The following is a 14,700-nucleotide window of genomic DNA, read 5'->3' as shown; positions in this document are numbered from 1 at the left end:
CCTGCGGAATCCAAGCTGCGCCAGGTCGAAAAAGGGGTCCGGTTTCTTGGACAGGCTAAGGTGCCGGTCCCTACGGTGAGGTGGCAGGGTTGGGGGGCTGGGGGAGGTCACGAGGCAGGATTCCTCTGGAACACGGGACCTGTGGAATCCTTGGAAAGGGTCCAAAGCCGCTGATCCTTGCCATCCTTCATTATGGGGTCCCCGATCTCACCCCACGGACGCCACTGTGGGGCGCAGGGACCCGCGTCGCTCGAAACTGCCAGCCTCTTGTAGAGATCCACTGTGCGCCCAGAGAGCCGCTCAAGTTCCCGGGCACTACTTGCTCCCGCGGAGGGATCCGCGCAGGGCTTAGAGACCGCTTCCGCGGAGAGCCGTGACGCCGCCGACGCTGGGCTGGTGGCGCTGCGACGTCGCGGGAGGCGGGGGCGGCGGGGGCGGCAGGGGGAGCGGGTCGGGAAGTAGTTCCGGGTGCGCGGCCCCGGATGTTGGCTGCTCCCGCTGCTGCCGCCGCTCTCGGCGCTGCTCGGGGCCTCGGCCGCTCGCACCAGGCGCTGTTGGGACCTTTCCCGGGGGGCGGAGACGCACGTAGCGGCCGGGGGCTCGGCCGGGCCGTCCCGGCCTGCTCAGCCTGAGGTGAGTGCCCGCCACCCGGGCGGCGGGCGAGGAGGCGGGGCCGGGGCATCTCCCGCGACGGAGGCAGGGGCTGCCCTCCGCGAGACGCCCTGTCCCTTCTCAGCCGTCGCGCGCCGCGCGGTGGGCGGCGGGAGGGCCAGGGGGCCTGGGCTCAGGTTGGGGCCTGGCGGGCCACGAGGGCTGGGTCCCTCCCTTCCCCGCGGCGATTCTCAGCTGCTGCTGCCCCTCAGCTGGAAGCGGCAGCTCCGCACCTCCCGCCCCTCCCCCAGGTGGGGCCCGGGGGAGCTGGACCTGAATCCCGGGGGCGCGGAGTCCGCAGACAGCGACAGTCTCCTTCCCTCCGTGACCTGCGTTCTAGCCTGGGGTAGTCCCCGATCCCGGCGCGATGTGGCTGCTTCCCTTCAAGCTCGGGAGCGCTTTTCGGCCAGAAAGGCGGGCAATATCTTGCGCCCGGCGGGTGCCCTTTGGGGTGAGGAGGCCGTTGCGAGGGGCCTTGGTTCCCGCCCATCCTGTTGCTGTGTCCTTTGCTGGCATTAGGGCAAAGGCAACCGTTCCATGCGGACGTGTTGCTGTCCTGTGTGTGTTGCATCCTGCCCACGTGGTAGAGTGTCCCGTGCCCCCCACCCCCTTCCATTTTTGCAGCTGGTGAAGAGGGAGATTTACGGGATGATTTTTCCCTGTGTGATTTTCTCTGGCTGGCATGGAAGGTGTTAAGGTCAGTTTGCTTTGCTGGGGCCCACTGTTTAGATGGAAGAACCAAGAGTTGTACTCTCTTAAATTGAGACCTGTAGGGGATACCAGGGTTAGTTTCATTGACATCATTGCTTTCTACTGCTTAATCCTCAAAAGAGAATAAGCGCTTGGTATTGATGCATTGAGGTGTATAGTTTTCATTTCTCTGTTCTACTTTTTGTGCATATTGTTGTCCAAGGTTTTTCTATTCTGTGTTGCTGCAGTGCATGTCTGTGTTGTTCCTAGCTGAATTCCTGAATGAATAGAGCCAACGAATTATAGATTGGTGGGCATCTTTTACGTCTTTTTCTGATGTTACTTTATTTTTTATTTTGCTTACTATTGAAAAGGTGTGCATGTCATATGGGAATGCATATATGTGTACACACATACACACATATGTATGCATGTATGTGCATATATATGTTGTAAGGCAGCACTAGATAGTTCCACCTAGTTACCTCCTTCGTGGAAGCTCTTTTATTTCACTTTCCTTCTCTTTTGAGTACTATTAGACTTTTGTCTCTTGACACAGGTTTTGAAACCTTTTTCTTTCTTCTTCTTCTTTTTTTTTTTCTTAATGTCTTTCCCAGGTTAAGATTTCCATCTTAACCGTGTTTTGCTCTTTGAGACCATAGATTGCTCTCTCCACAGGGAAGAGACTACGGTAGCAGTGAGAGAAACCTTTTATTCCTTCAAGACCTTAGCGTATAGTTATAGAAAATCAGTAACTTTTCTCAATTTTTTTTTTTCTGATCTGGTGGATTAATTGAACTTTTTGATTTCTGATGTGAATCTGAAGATTTCTCTTTTTTTGGTTTTGTGTCAGAGTTAAGGTGAATCTTGTTCTTGGTTTTGTGCTGCTGGAGATCCTGGGGAGTTACTCATGCCTTTATTAGGTGTTTTTTGGATGAGGCCAGGGCATGTTTATTTTGGCTCTTTTTAGTTCATAAGTTTGGTTGAAATAAAATATCTTACTGTTTTGAAGTCACTCTTTTATATACTAAAATGGCCAGGATTCTCTTATTTGTTTTTCACATGGTGCAATCATTTTGAGTGCATTTTGATGTTGCTCTTTCCCCTTTAATCTGGTGTAATTGTTAGTATAGTCTCCTATATAGACTAGAAATATTTAAGTACATATTCTATCTGCTTTCATTATGCTAAGTATGGGTGGGGCATGGAAAATAGAGAATGTCATTTGGGTATATTCTGAGGCTCATATATATGTGTGTGTGTATATAAAATAAGTCAGCATTTATTTACTTCTGCAAAATACTGTGTTGTCTTTGTGTGAAGTAGTTGGTATGAAAAGATACACAGAATAAAATATGAGTCTCTTCAAAAGCTTCAACCTCTGTACCAAGAGGAACGGATTTGTCCTTTTGTTGGAGAAATGGTATGTACATCATTTATAATCACCAAACAACATCCAACTCCTGTTTGGAATAACAGTACAACCAAGGTCAAAAGTATATGTAACATGAGAAAGAGGAATTTCCAAAGGGGAAGAGGTGTATCCCAGGAGATTGAAGGCATATATGCAAAGGTAGAGAAGTGGAAATTTACAAAAGATATCAAGAGACTCAATTGGTGAATAATAAGTGAGTTTAGGATTTGTGAGGGTATATTGGGAAAGGACCTTTCAAGGATAAAGGGTTCTAAGGAATGAGGGTAAGATGATACACACTGTTCCTGAGGAAGGCTTTTGTGTCTGCTGAGTGTTCTGGGAGTGGGGAAACTGACTAGAATTTTAAGAATAAGATGATGAAGGCCTGACATAAGGTAGCGGTTGTGAGAATAAAATAATAGCCAACATTTAGTGAATACTTTTTCTATGGCAACCATCATTCTGTGTGCTTTACATCTCTTTAATTTAGTAAATGTTCATTGTAAGGTTTTATAATCAGGAAAGGACTTTGGGAAAGTTACTTAACCTTGTGCATTTAATCATTAGCAAATATGAATAGTCAGATGAAGTATAAATTTTTTTCAGTGACAGGGTTATATAGTAATGGTAAAAACACATGTGAGTAAATGTGTGTTGAGAGGGAACTAGTAGAGTAGGAAAAGAGCTTTGAGATTTGGAATTTGGGGTAACATAATAGACTAATAGGTAAATAAAGCATTCTGAGAAGAGTCAGGAAGTATATGAGTTCCACAGAAGCCAAGGAAAGGAAGATTTTCTACAAGATAGGGTTATAGAAGTATGGCATGCAGTCTTAAAGTTCAGAAACAGTAACCGTGACCATAGTGAAAAGACTATCAAACTAGACCAGAATGAGGTAATTCGTAACCTTAGGATTTTGAAGGGAAGAAATAGCAAGATGCCAGATTTGTTTTTCACAGAATCTGTAGAGATGTTACAGTCTTATGTAGTACTTTTATTTATTTTTTCCTGGTGTTTCCTCCAGTCTCATTCTTGCTCACAAAACAGAGCTATTCAAATATTGGAAAATTCACTATTTATTCTTCAAAAAAGAAACGAGTGTTCTAAAGACAGCTGTTTTAGCAGTTCTTAAAGTTTTTGTCATTCTTTTAAAAAACACCATGTAATTCACCCATTTAAAGTATACAGTTCAGTGTTTTTTAGTGTATTCATAGAGTAGTGCAAGTATAACCGCGATAATTTTTAGAATATAATTTCAAAAATAAACTGTGTAACCATTATCAGCCACTGTACATTTCCCAGTCCCAGGCAACTACTGTATGTGCCGTGTGTGCGGATTTGCCAGTTTTGAACATTTCCTAAAAAAGAAATCATACTATCTCATAAGATCTTTTGTGTCTGGCTTCTTTCAAAAAGAGGTCAAGAGTTTAAGAGTCATTCATGTTGTAATTGGTATCAGTATTTCATTCTTTTTTATTGCCAAATAATATTCCCCGATGTGGATATACTACATTTTTATCCACTTATCAGTTTATAGACATTTGGGTTGCTATTTGTTTTAATGCTTCTCTGTTGTCATCTGATATTCACCTTACTAGTCCCTTCCAAGGCTTTTCTTTTAGATTATAACCTCTGCTATGAATTTTGTTAAGCATTAGGGATATAAAGATGAGACCAGGACATGGCCCTTGAACATTCATATAGAGCTTTAATAGTTTGTGTATATTTTCTTGTGTATTATCTCATTTGATGTCACAACACCCTGCAATGTAGGAAAAAGCAATTTGAAGTTTAGGATGACACATTTAAATCATTGGTGGAGCAAATAGGTTTTCTTAGTTTGTGTCTGTGCTCTTTCCACTATTCTGTGCTGCTGTGTTACTTGAAAGATTCCCATGTAAATTTCTGAAGACAGACTGGGAAATCTACTTACTTGGGGAATCACTGAATTTTAATGATTAATATTTGGGACTTTAAATCACAATTTATCACATTTTGTTGCTTGTTTGTGCTGTGTGATAGACAAGTCATTTTGTATTTCTATCCCCTTTTTGGTACTGAGAATTGAACCCAGGACCTCAACACACTTAGCATCACAACCAGCCTCCTTTTTAAAATTTTATTTTGAGATAGGATCTCCCTAAATTGTCCAGACTAGTTTCAACCATTGCTGGGATTACAGGGGAATGCACTGTGCCTGGCTATTTCTGTCTTTTAGAACTTAAATGAGGGTTAGTGATGATGACAATAGTGGTAGTGATAATAATAATAGCTACAGTTTTTGAGGCCTTATTGACATAACAGTGTTCTAAGTACTTTGCATTTATTATATAATCCTCACAACTCCTAAAAGGTAGATTTTATTATTATCAGAGTTTTACATATGAGGATATGGGAACAGAGAGGTCAAGTAATTTACCTAAGGTACTTTGCTAGAAAAGGAAAGAGCTAGGATTTGAACCCCTGCAGTCTATTTTCAAACTAAGTAGCTCTTAATCACTTCACTGTTCTGTTTACTCGTTATGAATTAATAGAGGGTAATATTTCAAGTAAGGATAAGAGTATAGTTGGAGAAGCAGTTAAACAGGAGATGCAATGACATTGCATCTACATATTTTAAAAATATGTACCTAAGACTAATACTGTAGTGTTATGGAGATACATGTTATTTAGACGTTTTGTTTGACCCTGCTAATAGCGTCTCAAGCTTCACTGTTGACTTTTGTTGTTTTGTTTTCCACATTGCCACTATTCGGAAATGTTGGCTTTTTTCAGCCTTCCTTTAACTGTGATTTTTTGTTTTCCATTTTGAACTCTTAGCTTTTCAGTTCTAGAGAGGTACTCTACCTCTTTCACCTCCAAACTTGAAAAATACCACACTAGTATTTTATAACAACTGCCCAAAATTTTGACCATCTTACTGAGCATAACTGGATTTTAGTGTACAAATAAGAACCAAAGCACAGTGTTTTGGTTAAAGAGATTGACTTATACTGAAATTGGAAAAGGCATCTGCTATACAGGATTTTTGATTTAATAGAATTTGTTATAACCAGATCAGCAAAGCATTATTACTGTGGGCCATCTGTTGGGATATGGAAATAGCTTTGTTACATGGAACCAGATGTTGTACTTATATTTATAACAATGGCATTCTATTTATTTTAAGCAACCTTTTGCAATTAGGTACCTTTGACTGCTGTTCTACTTGACATATGTGTCAGCTGATGACCTGAGAATGTAATGTCTTTCAAAGTGATTGTTTTTCTGGAGGATCAGAACAAAACAAATGAAACACAAAGCAAATGACTCATGGTGTCAAACTTTAGTTCTTTAACAAGATAAAATGTAGGATAAATGTGGATATGTGACAGGATAATTAGGACCCTGTTTGATTACTTTGACACTATTAATAGGATTAGTTTTTAATAAATACCTAGTTTGTTTTGGTTGCTTTAAGATTATTACTTTAAATCTGAAGTGATTTCATTTTGGTGTAATTGGCCCTATATTAACACTGCACTGTCTGACTTATTTCTCATCATCCCTGGATGAAGTAGTCTGTAATGGACTCAAACTTATGAAATGCATTAAGAGGAACTCTTATTAATATATAGTCTTAGGGAATTTTTAGATTCTCCCCAAATGGACCATGTTGTCTATTTTTCATTATCTTCAAATCATGTAGAGAGGGTCATGGATACCATTGAAGAGTTGATCAACTTTTGCATGGTGACCCTGTATCTGAAGGAGACCATACAGTTACCTGACTTTCAGCACAGTTTTTCACCTGGAGTACAAAGCTAAAAGTTGTAACTAAATTTTGCTTAGATAGAGTCCTGCTCAGTGGTGTAAATAATATCAAGAAAATTAAGTTGATTTTCTGGTTGTTGAAAGAGTTTGGTGCCAGTGTAATCTTACTGTAAACCTCAAACATAAGTTGGAATTAGCATTTCCCTGAGACTGAGACATGATCTTATGTTGACACCATTAATAGGACTGGTTTCTGATAATTTGAAATTTGTGAGAGAATTGGTTGAAGGGGAAAGACTGCTAGAACTCAATAACAGTTTCAGATTCTCTTTGCTTACTGAGATGGGATTGGGGTGACAGTGTAATATGGTGGAACTAGGTTATTGTTAAGCTACTAGCATTTGGCTGATGGGTACATGGGAACTTATTAAATTATCAAAAGTAATTTAAAAAAGTTTCTGTGGCTTTGCTGTTAAATTTGGGAATTAATTATAGCCACAGCAGTCAAATATGTAGCTGTAAAGAGAGGGTTGACCATTTTGAATGAAGATGGAGTAGATTGTTATGACAGGAGGTGAATGATATATGGCATCAGTTTCTGATGATGTGGTTATGTCTGTAAATCTGTGATACTCTGTATATACAGTAGGTAGGTAAAATGTGTCATAGATTGATGGTTTTGTCCCAACACATGGATAGCAATCAGCATTAGAAATGTGATCTTTGCGTGTCTCAGGAAATCATGTTTTACATCACTTATTTTATAGTATGTGTATTTTTGAAACATTTCCACTTCACATTTGGATGACGTATTTTCAAATCATTTTTTTTTTCCTCTGATCTGTTGGATTTTGGAACCTTACAGTAGCCCTGCAATATAGGTCAGGAAAATAATATTCTGTTGACAAATGGAGAAAATGAAGCATAGCTAAGACTTATTTAGTATCACTCAATTATTTAATAGTTGAACAGACACTAGAATTTACACCCTGCATTCTGCTCTAGTCTTGTATTCTTCTTAGTTGAAAATATGACAAAGTTTTAATGAGGAATAGACTTTAGGTTTTTGAGGTAAAGATGAAAGTTTATGGAGACCCCAAAGGACCAAGACTACTTGGTGCAGAACATATGGTAGTAACAAACCCAGGGGGCATAAAACTAATGAGGACAACTTCCTCTTATTAAATTTAAGTCCATGTATTAGTATTAGAAACATATTTATTGTTTTTAAAATTCTTGAGAGGATGGGAGGGAATCAGAATAGAAACTTTAAAGGATTGCTAAATAGTGGATTCAGTCTTATTTTACAGAAGTACATGTCTATAAAATTTAGATCTTGAGAAATTATACTTGGAACATGCTTCTACTGAGGGAGCCTGGATTATGCCACAGTGTGACATCTATTATTGCTTTGCCTGGTAGATAGAAGACTGACAGTATATGAAGAAGTTATAACTGAATAGAAAAAAGGACTGGGAGGAAAACACATGGGTAATTTAAATTTTCTCCTTTGATCTTGTCTATAGTGAGCCTATTTAATTTTTTATAATAAGAAAACAAGGGATTTTTATAGTTCAAATGACAATTTGGAAAAATGTGAATCTTTGGACTTGAAGAACAGTTTAAACACTTTGTACTGTCAGAGCATTTTGCTTTCTTTTGGTACCGAGGATTGAACCCAGGGGTGCTTAACCGCTAAGCCACATCCCCAGACCCCTTTATTAAAGTATGTGTGTGTGTGTGTATTTATTTTAATATATATTTTTTTTAGTTGTACGTGGACACAGCACCTTTATTTTTATGTGGTGCTGAGGATGGAACCTAGTACTTCATGCGTGCGCTCTACCACTGAGTCCCAGCCCCTTATATTTTATTTAGAGACAGTGCCTAACTGAGTTGCTTAGGGCCTTGCTAAGTTGCTGAGGCCTACTTTGGATCCGTGATTCTCCTGCCTCAGCCTCCCTAGCCACTGGGATTACAGATATGTACAACCGTGTCCCTCTCCCAGTTCTTTTATATTTTATTTAGAGAGTGGGTCTTGCTAAGTTGGGGCCTTGCTAAATTGCTAAGTCTGGCTTTGAACTTTGTGATAGTCCTGCCTCAGCTTCCAAGGTCACTGGGAAAAGTATTCCTAGTGAGTGTTTTGCTTTCTAAGTAGTCAATCAAATGGGTCAAGTTGTAAGTATGTTAAGTATATAAGTTTTTCTTTGCATTAGAATTTGGTAATTTTAGGAAATTAATTATAGTCCCTCAGGAGCACCCAAGACTTTAGGTTTACTTATAGTAATTATTTGTCAGTAACACTCTAGTTTGTAATGAAAACTAGACGTTTTCATCAGGATCTATTTATCTGCTTCCATTCCCTGACAAGTTTCTTCTTTTTTTTGGTACCAGGGATTGAACCCAGGAGTTCTTAACCTGAGCTACATCCCCAGCCCTTTTTATGTTATATTTAGAGACACAGTTTCATTAAGTGGCTTAGGGCCTTGGTAAGTTGCTGAGGCTGTCTTTGAACTCATGATCCTCCTGCCTCAGCTTCCCTAGCCTCTGAGATTATAGGCATGCACCACCGTGCCTGGCCTTTCCTGGAAGGTGTCTAATTAAAGAAAAAACAAGTTGTTAGGTTTTTTGTTTTTTTTTTTTAATTTTAAGGTACTGTTTTTAATCCAGGGACATTGTACTCACTCATTTCTGTCATTTGCTGGATCATTTTACTTGCTGCTGTGTCTTTCCTGAGCATTGTACTAAGTACTAGGGACACAAATGAGAAGCAAGATCCCAGCAAGCAAAGACCACAGCTTTTAATTTGGGAGAGATGTCATAGAGATAGTCTTGAAATATGGAGGTGTCCTGCATTTTCTTCTGTTTACTAGTTTTTAACTTGAAAGGCATTCTGAATGACTGGTTTGCTTTTTTGAAGAACTTAATGCATGTGGGTTGTGGGTAGGTAGCTTTAAGAGGCGCCGATGGCTTCTTTGTAAAATATTGAAGATCATTGACCTAAAACATTTCTTCATCTAAGGAGCAGATCTTATTGAGGTATATGACTTGGGCACTCTGATTTATATCACCTTTGCTTTGGGAAATCTCATATCCACTATTCTAGGATGGAGGCAGTGTCCTTTTTGCTTTTTATGTTCTCTATAGTCATATCACTTGATGATGGGGACATGTTCTAGGAAATGTGTTGTTAGGTGATTTCATCATTGTGGGAACATGAGAGTGTTGAATAAAGATGGCTGTGATGACACTAGATGATATGAGGCCCATCTACCATCATATATATGAAATATTATGTTGTGTGTGGCTGAATTAACACTGCATGACACATAGTAGGCATCATTATGTATTCATTATACTAATAAATGAAAGGACATTTCATGTGTAATCAAAAAATTTTAAGAAATTTAATATTGCTACAGATAGCTTGTATCAAAAGTTACCTTTAATATAAAGAGATACAGTGGTTCCTAGAATCTTTAATTAATTCTTCATTCAAGCTAGTCAGGTAGCCCACTAAAACACTGACAGACATTGGACTACTCTTAGAACTCTAGTAGTCACTGATAGATGAAATGTAGTTTGTTTGTTGTTATCTCTAATTGAGACAGCATTTGCTTTTAACTTCATCTCTTTTTTTTTTTTTTTTTTGTGGAATAGTAGTAGACCTAGCCTTCCTTCTTTCACAAGATAACCTTTCAAATATTTAAAGATGATTATTCTTTCAGCAAATATTTTGGGTACATGGGCGTGCAAGAATGCCTTGAGCATTGTGAAAAATCCAACAGTAATTAAGAGGCCTAGTTTGTTTGAAAGGAATGAGTACAGATAAAGAGACATGGGTTTGCTGAGAAGTGTTTTGCTTATGATGATCAAGAAAGCTTCATGGAGGAGATTGTGTTTGAATTAAGATTAGAAATGGTTCATCGTAAGCTGAGCATAATCAAAGACTTTTAAGAGAAAAGTTAGAGGAGTACAAAGAGATCCAGTTTGGTTGTTTCTCAAACTATACAGTATTAAAAATGTTTGTTGTTGTATCCTCAGCATGTGGAGAAATGTATGCCAAATAATTAGGGCTCTGTAAATATTTTTTGAATGAATAAATTGTCATGTTTGGGAAATACTGAACATCCTTTTCTTGGACATTCATAAAGCAATTTTAGGATATTGAACACTTTGATAAGACTTTTAGAGAAAAAAATGTTTATCTCATTTATTTGAATGCCCATTAACAACTCTTGAAATTCTCTGGAAAATATTATAATGAGTCTGTATGGTAGAAGTGAGATGGAAGGTTGGAAAGTATTTTTTTCTCTAAGCTAAACACGCCCAGTTTATTCATTCTACTTGCTAATCTGTATCCCTGTGAGCATTGTAGCTTGTAAGTGTTCTTAACATATGTTGCTCAAAACAGAGTGTAGTACTCCCATGTGAACTAACCAGTGTGGAGTGCGTGGGACTATTACCCTCCTTGATCTGGATACTATTCTTCTGGTGAAGCCTAAGACTGTATTTTGTTTCTTTTTTAGCAGCTGAGTCACTACCTTGGCTCATATTCAGTTCTCATATTAATTTACAAGAAGTTCTTTGAGTAGATTCAGAGAGATTTCCTATTAGTAGAGCTAACAAATGAATGCCCATTTTTTTTTTTTTTTCTGATTGAGTCTAGGCTGTTTTCTCAGAAGTACTAGTCATTCTTAGCTTCCTGAAATCTGAGAAAGAATTAATTGTACAATGTAGAGTTGAGCAAGTAACACCCAAATACTTCAGTTCAGCTGTCCTGTTGGGTATAGTCAGAGTATATGAAATCCCATTTATGCATCAATGAAATTGAACATTTTCCACATGTGCCTTAAATATCTTTTCCCCCTTTTTTGTTGTTTTAAAGAAAATTGTGCATGCATTTTTTTAACCTTAGTTTGTGTCTCTAAAAATATATTTTCTTATGTAACCACATGCCATCATTAGATCTAACAAAATTTACAGTATTTCTTAGATATCATCTAATATCCAGTTCATAATCAAATTCCTGATTGTTTAAAAATGCCTTTTTAAGTTTGGTTTTTTAATTGAATCAAGATTCAGGAAGGTTCATATATTATATTTGATTATATTTCTCAAATATCTTTTATCCTAACCATACCTGTCCTTTTCTCTTACTTTTTGGCATATTTGATTTTTTTCTACTCTTCTGGTCTTTTTTCTCTTTACTTGTACTAAATTCTGTTACAATTTCTTTTGAAATATGTATCAGATTATTTTCTTTACATCAACTCAGCAAGCATTTTGGAATATTTTTATGTACAGAACATATGCTGGGTACTGTGGGAGATATGACAATTAATTTGACATGTATTGGCTCACTAGGAGCGAGCATTCCAGATGCATATTGAAACAATATGAAATAATACGAAGTGGATTGTTTGCCCTCCATTGGGTCATGTCTTGATGGCTTCCCATTTTTTTCCCCTGGAAAATGCTGCTGGTGGAATCTTTTTAATGTGTCATTTTAATCACATACTGATCAGTAGTCCATGATTGATTCTCCAAATTATGCTGGTTTTCGCCTCTCAGTTTTCCCATTGGCTCCTATTACCTTCCTCAAGTGGAACTAATCACAAGTTTGTATTATCATGTAGCATTTTCTTTCAGCAACAAGATTGTAAGCATCTTGAGAGCAGAAATCATGTTGTTTTCTTTTTCTGTGTAGTACTGGAAACAAGAACATTTGGAGAATCCTGGTTCATATACCAGGCCTGTTCTTACGACCTTCCTTAAGTCATCAGGAGTTTCTTTCAGTTAAAAGGAAATAATGTAGATCTGGCTCGCATTCCAAAAATCTTCTTAAAAAGAGTCCATTCAATGGTCTGAATCAGGAATGACAGATAACATGGTTTGCACATTACCACTTCTCCATTACCTTGGCTGTGACAACTATTAATTTATGGTTGTATTTAGACATGACCTTCTCAAGTACTCTAGGCAGCCATTATTGGTTGAGCACGATTGGTAAATGATATGAAACCTTTCTACCTAAACTGATATTTTCAGTATTAACTGGTATGTCAGAATCACCTGAGATAACTGTTTTTTTTTTTTTTTGTTGTTGTTTGTTTGTTTGTTTGGGTTTTTTTGGTGGTCCTGGAGCTTGAACCAGGGATGCTCTACCACTGAGCTACCTCTCTTATTCCTTTTTATTTTGAGATGGGCCTTGCTAAGAACTTGTGCCTTCCGCCTCAGCCATTTGAATCACTGGAATTAATAGGTGTGTCACTGAGCCAGGCTGGGGCAGCTTTTAATTAATAAATTTCCTTTGTTTTGTCCCATATGCCTAAATCAGAATTTCTGGGAATAGGATAGAAATGATTCTTGTGAAATCAGCATTGATTTTTATACTAACTTTGGGAGCAGGCAAGTATTTTTATTTTGTTAAAACAATTCTACTAGTAGAGACTATAACAAACTATCTTTTCATTTGCAGTACAGCATTTTCTTCTGACAACCAGTAAGTTCTAATAGGTTCAGTTTTCTTTTTAGGGGTATGGTAGAATTTCTTGCTTTGAATTACACCAGGCAAAGCACATGAATCAAATGCCCAAGATAAAGATACAGGATCCAGAGAAGTGGCATCTTGGTTTTCTAAATATAACTGAGCTCAGATTTAAAGCCTCAAAACACTTTAGCCGTCTGAAAGCTTGTTTTGTTTTTGTTTAGTGAGTACTTTAAAAGTTGTTTAAAATGGAAGAGTTTACATTTTTGGAGTGGATCTCTTTTGGACTTTTAATATTTCATATATTCAATAAAGGTGATATAAACATACAGTGTGATTTAATCTCATATACATTTGTCAGGTTTTCCATAAAAACAAATCTATAAATTGGGGCGGGGGGGAGTTCTTTATTAGACCACATGATTTGATTTTGCGTCTGGATATTGTGGTTAAGTTATTGAGCAAAGTATGGAGACTGAAGCTTCAGGATTATCCAGTGAGTTAATGACAGACCCAGAAATAGAATCCTGTGTTATTTGCTTGGGTTATGATTTGGTTTGAAGAGGGTGGCCTGTGATCTGTTTACATAAATTGCAGGAAGTAAGGTTTGGGTTTGGAAGAAGGCTCAGCACTGTAATGTTTGGTCAGGAATCTCCCCTCCCCCTACATTTGCCACCTGTTTTTTTGATACTAGTTTTAAACTATGGAGGGAAAAGAGGCAAGTTAGTTCAGTTTTAACACTTATTGCTCTTACACATAAGTCTAAAAAGTGGAAGCTGATTGTTGAGTAGCATCCTTTTTCACATCTTCCATTTGTCTCTTCCTGGCCCTGGTCTAGTTTTAGGAGGAGAAGGATATAGCCAGTGAGTTGATTTTTAGATAGAAATAAAGTGGTTTTATTTAGAAATTTTTCAGGTGTATGATTCTTTTTATGGACTGTACATATATCTTTGTTAAACATATTTAGTGAGTAAATAGTATGGTTTGGAAATAGTGGAGGCTACCAGAAAACAGACCCCACTGAATGGTTCAAGGGGTTATCAGTTTGAAAATAATAGCTAATTGTAGAGTACTTTCTGGTGAAGTCTTTACTTTTCCCCTCCCCTTCCTGTTCCAGCTTTGGGATTTGGGAATGGATCTTGTGGCACTAACCTGATAAATAAGAACATTTGTGTGTGGTGGATCTGAACTTATTTTTTCTTACAGCTTTGTTGTGATGTACTTCACATACCATACAATTCACCTATGTAAATTGTAAAATTCAGTATTTTTTTAGTATGTTCACAGGATTGTGCAATCATCACTACAGTCTAATTTTAGAATATTTTCCTCCCCCTCTAATGGAAACCCCATACTCCCTAGCAGTGAATCCCTATTCACTTTTTATCTCTCTTCCTTCCCTGCTAGCCCTAAGAAACTACTTAATTTAATCCAGCTTCTCATCTATAGTCTAGTTACTAATGTAAATTAGTATACTGTGGATATTTGATGTAAATGGAATCACACAATATGTAGTCTTTCTTTCACTTAGCATAATGTTTTCAAGGGTTGTATGTGTTGTAGCACAGATCATTTTTTTTAATTGTCAGAATATTCCTTTGCATGAATATAACACATTTATCCATCCATCAGTTGATAGGCATTTAGATTCTTTCCACTTTTTTGCTTTTATGATTTAATGCTGCTGTGAACATTCTAGTTC

General features: G+C 38.0%; 1 protein-coding gene across 5 annotated transcripts in view; it reads left to right on the top strand.

Annotated features, from left to right (window-relative positions):
* The first annotated feature begins 464 nt into the window (after positions 1-464).
* Foxj3 (forkhead box J3) overlaps positions 465-14,700 on the top strand; it is a 113,381-nt gene continuing 99,145 nt past the window's right edge. For 4 of the 5 annotated variants that reach the window (XM_026410389.2, XM_026410386.2, XM_026410390.2 and 1 more), the window contains exon 1: positions 465-633. The gene's annotated coding sequence lies outside the window, so the exon portion shown is untranslated. Of the gene's footprint in view, positions 634-1,121; positions 1,349-14,700 lie in introns of those variants that run through there. The other variant, XM_026410387.2, reaches the window with a different exon arrangement.

Source organism: Urocitellus parryii, chromosome 11 (assembly GCF_045843805.1).
Source record: "Urocitellus parryii isolate mUroPar1 chromosome 11, mUroPar1.hap1, whole genome shotgun sequence".
In the NCBI taxonomy this organism is placed as follows: Eukaryota; Metazoa; Chordata; class Mammalia; order Rodentia; family Sciuridae; genus Urocitellus; species Urocitellus parryii.
This window is presented reverse-complemented; position numbering and strand designations above follow the sequence as displayed.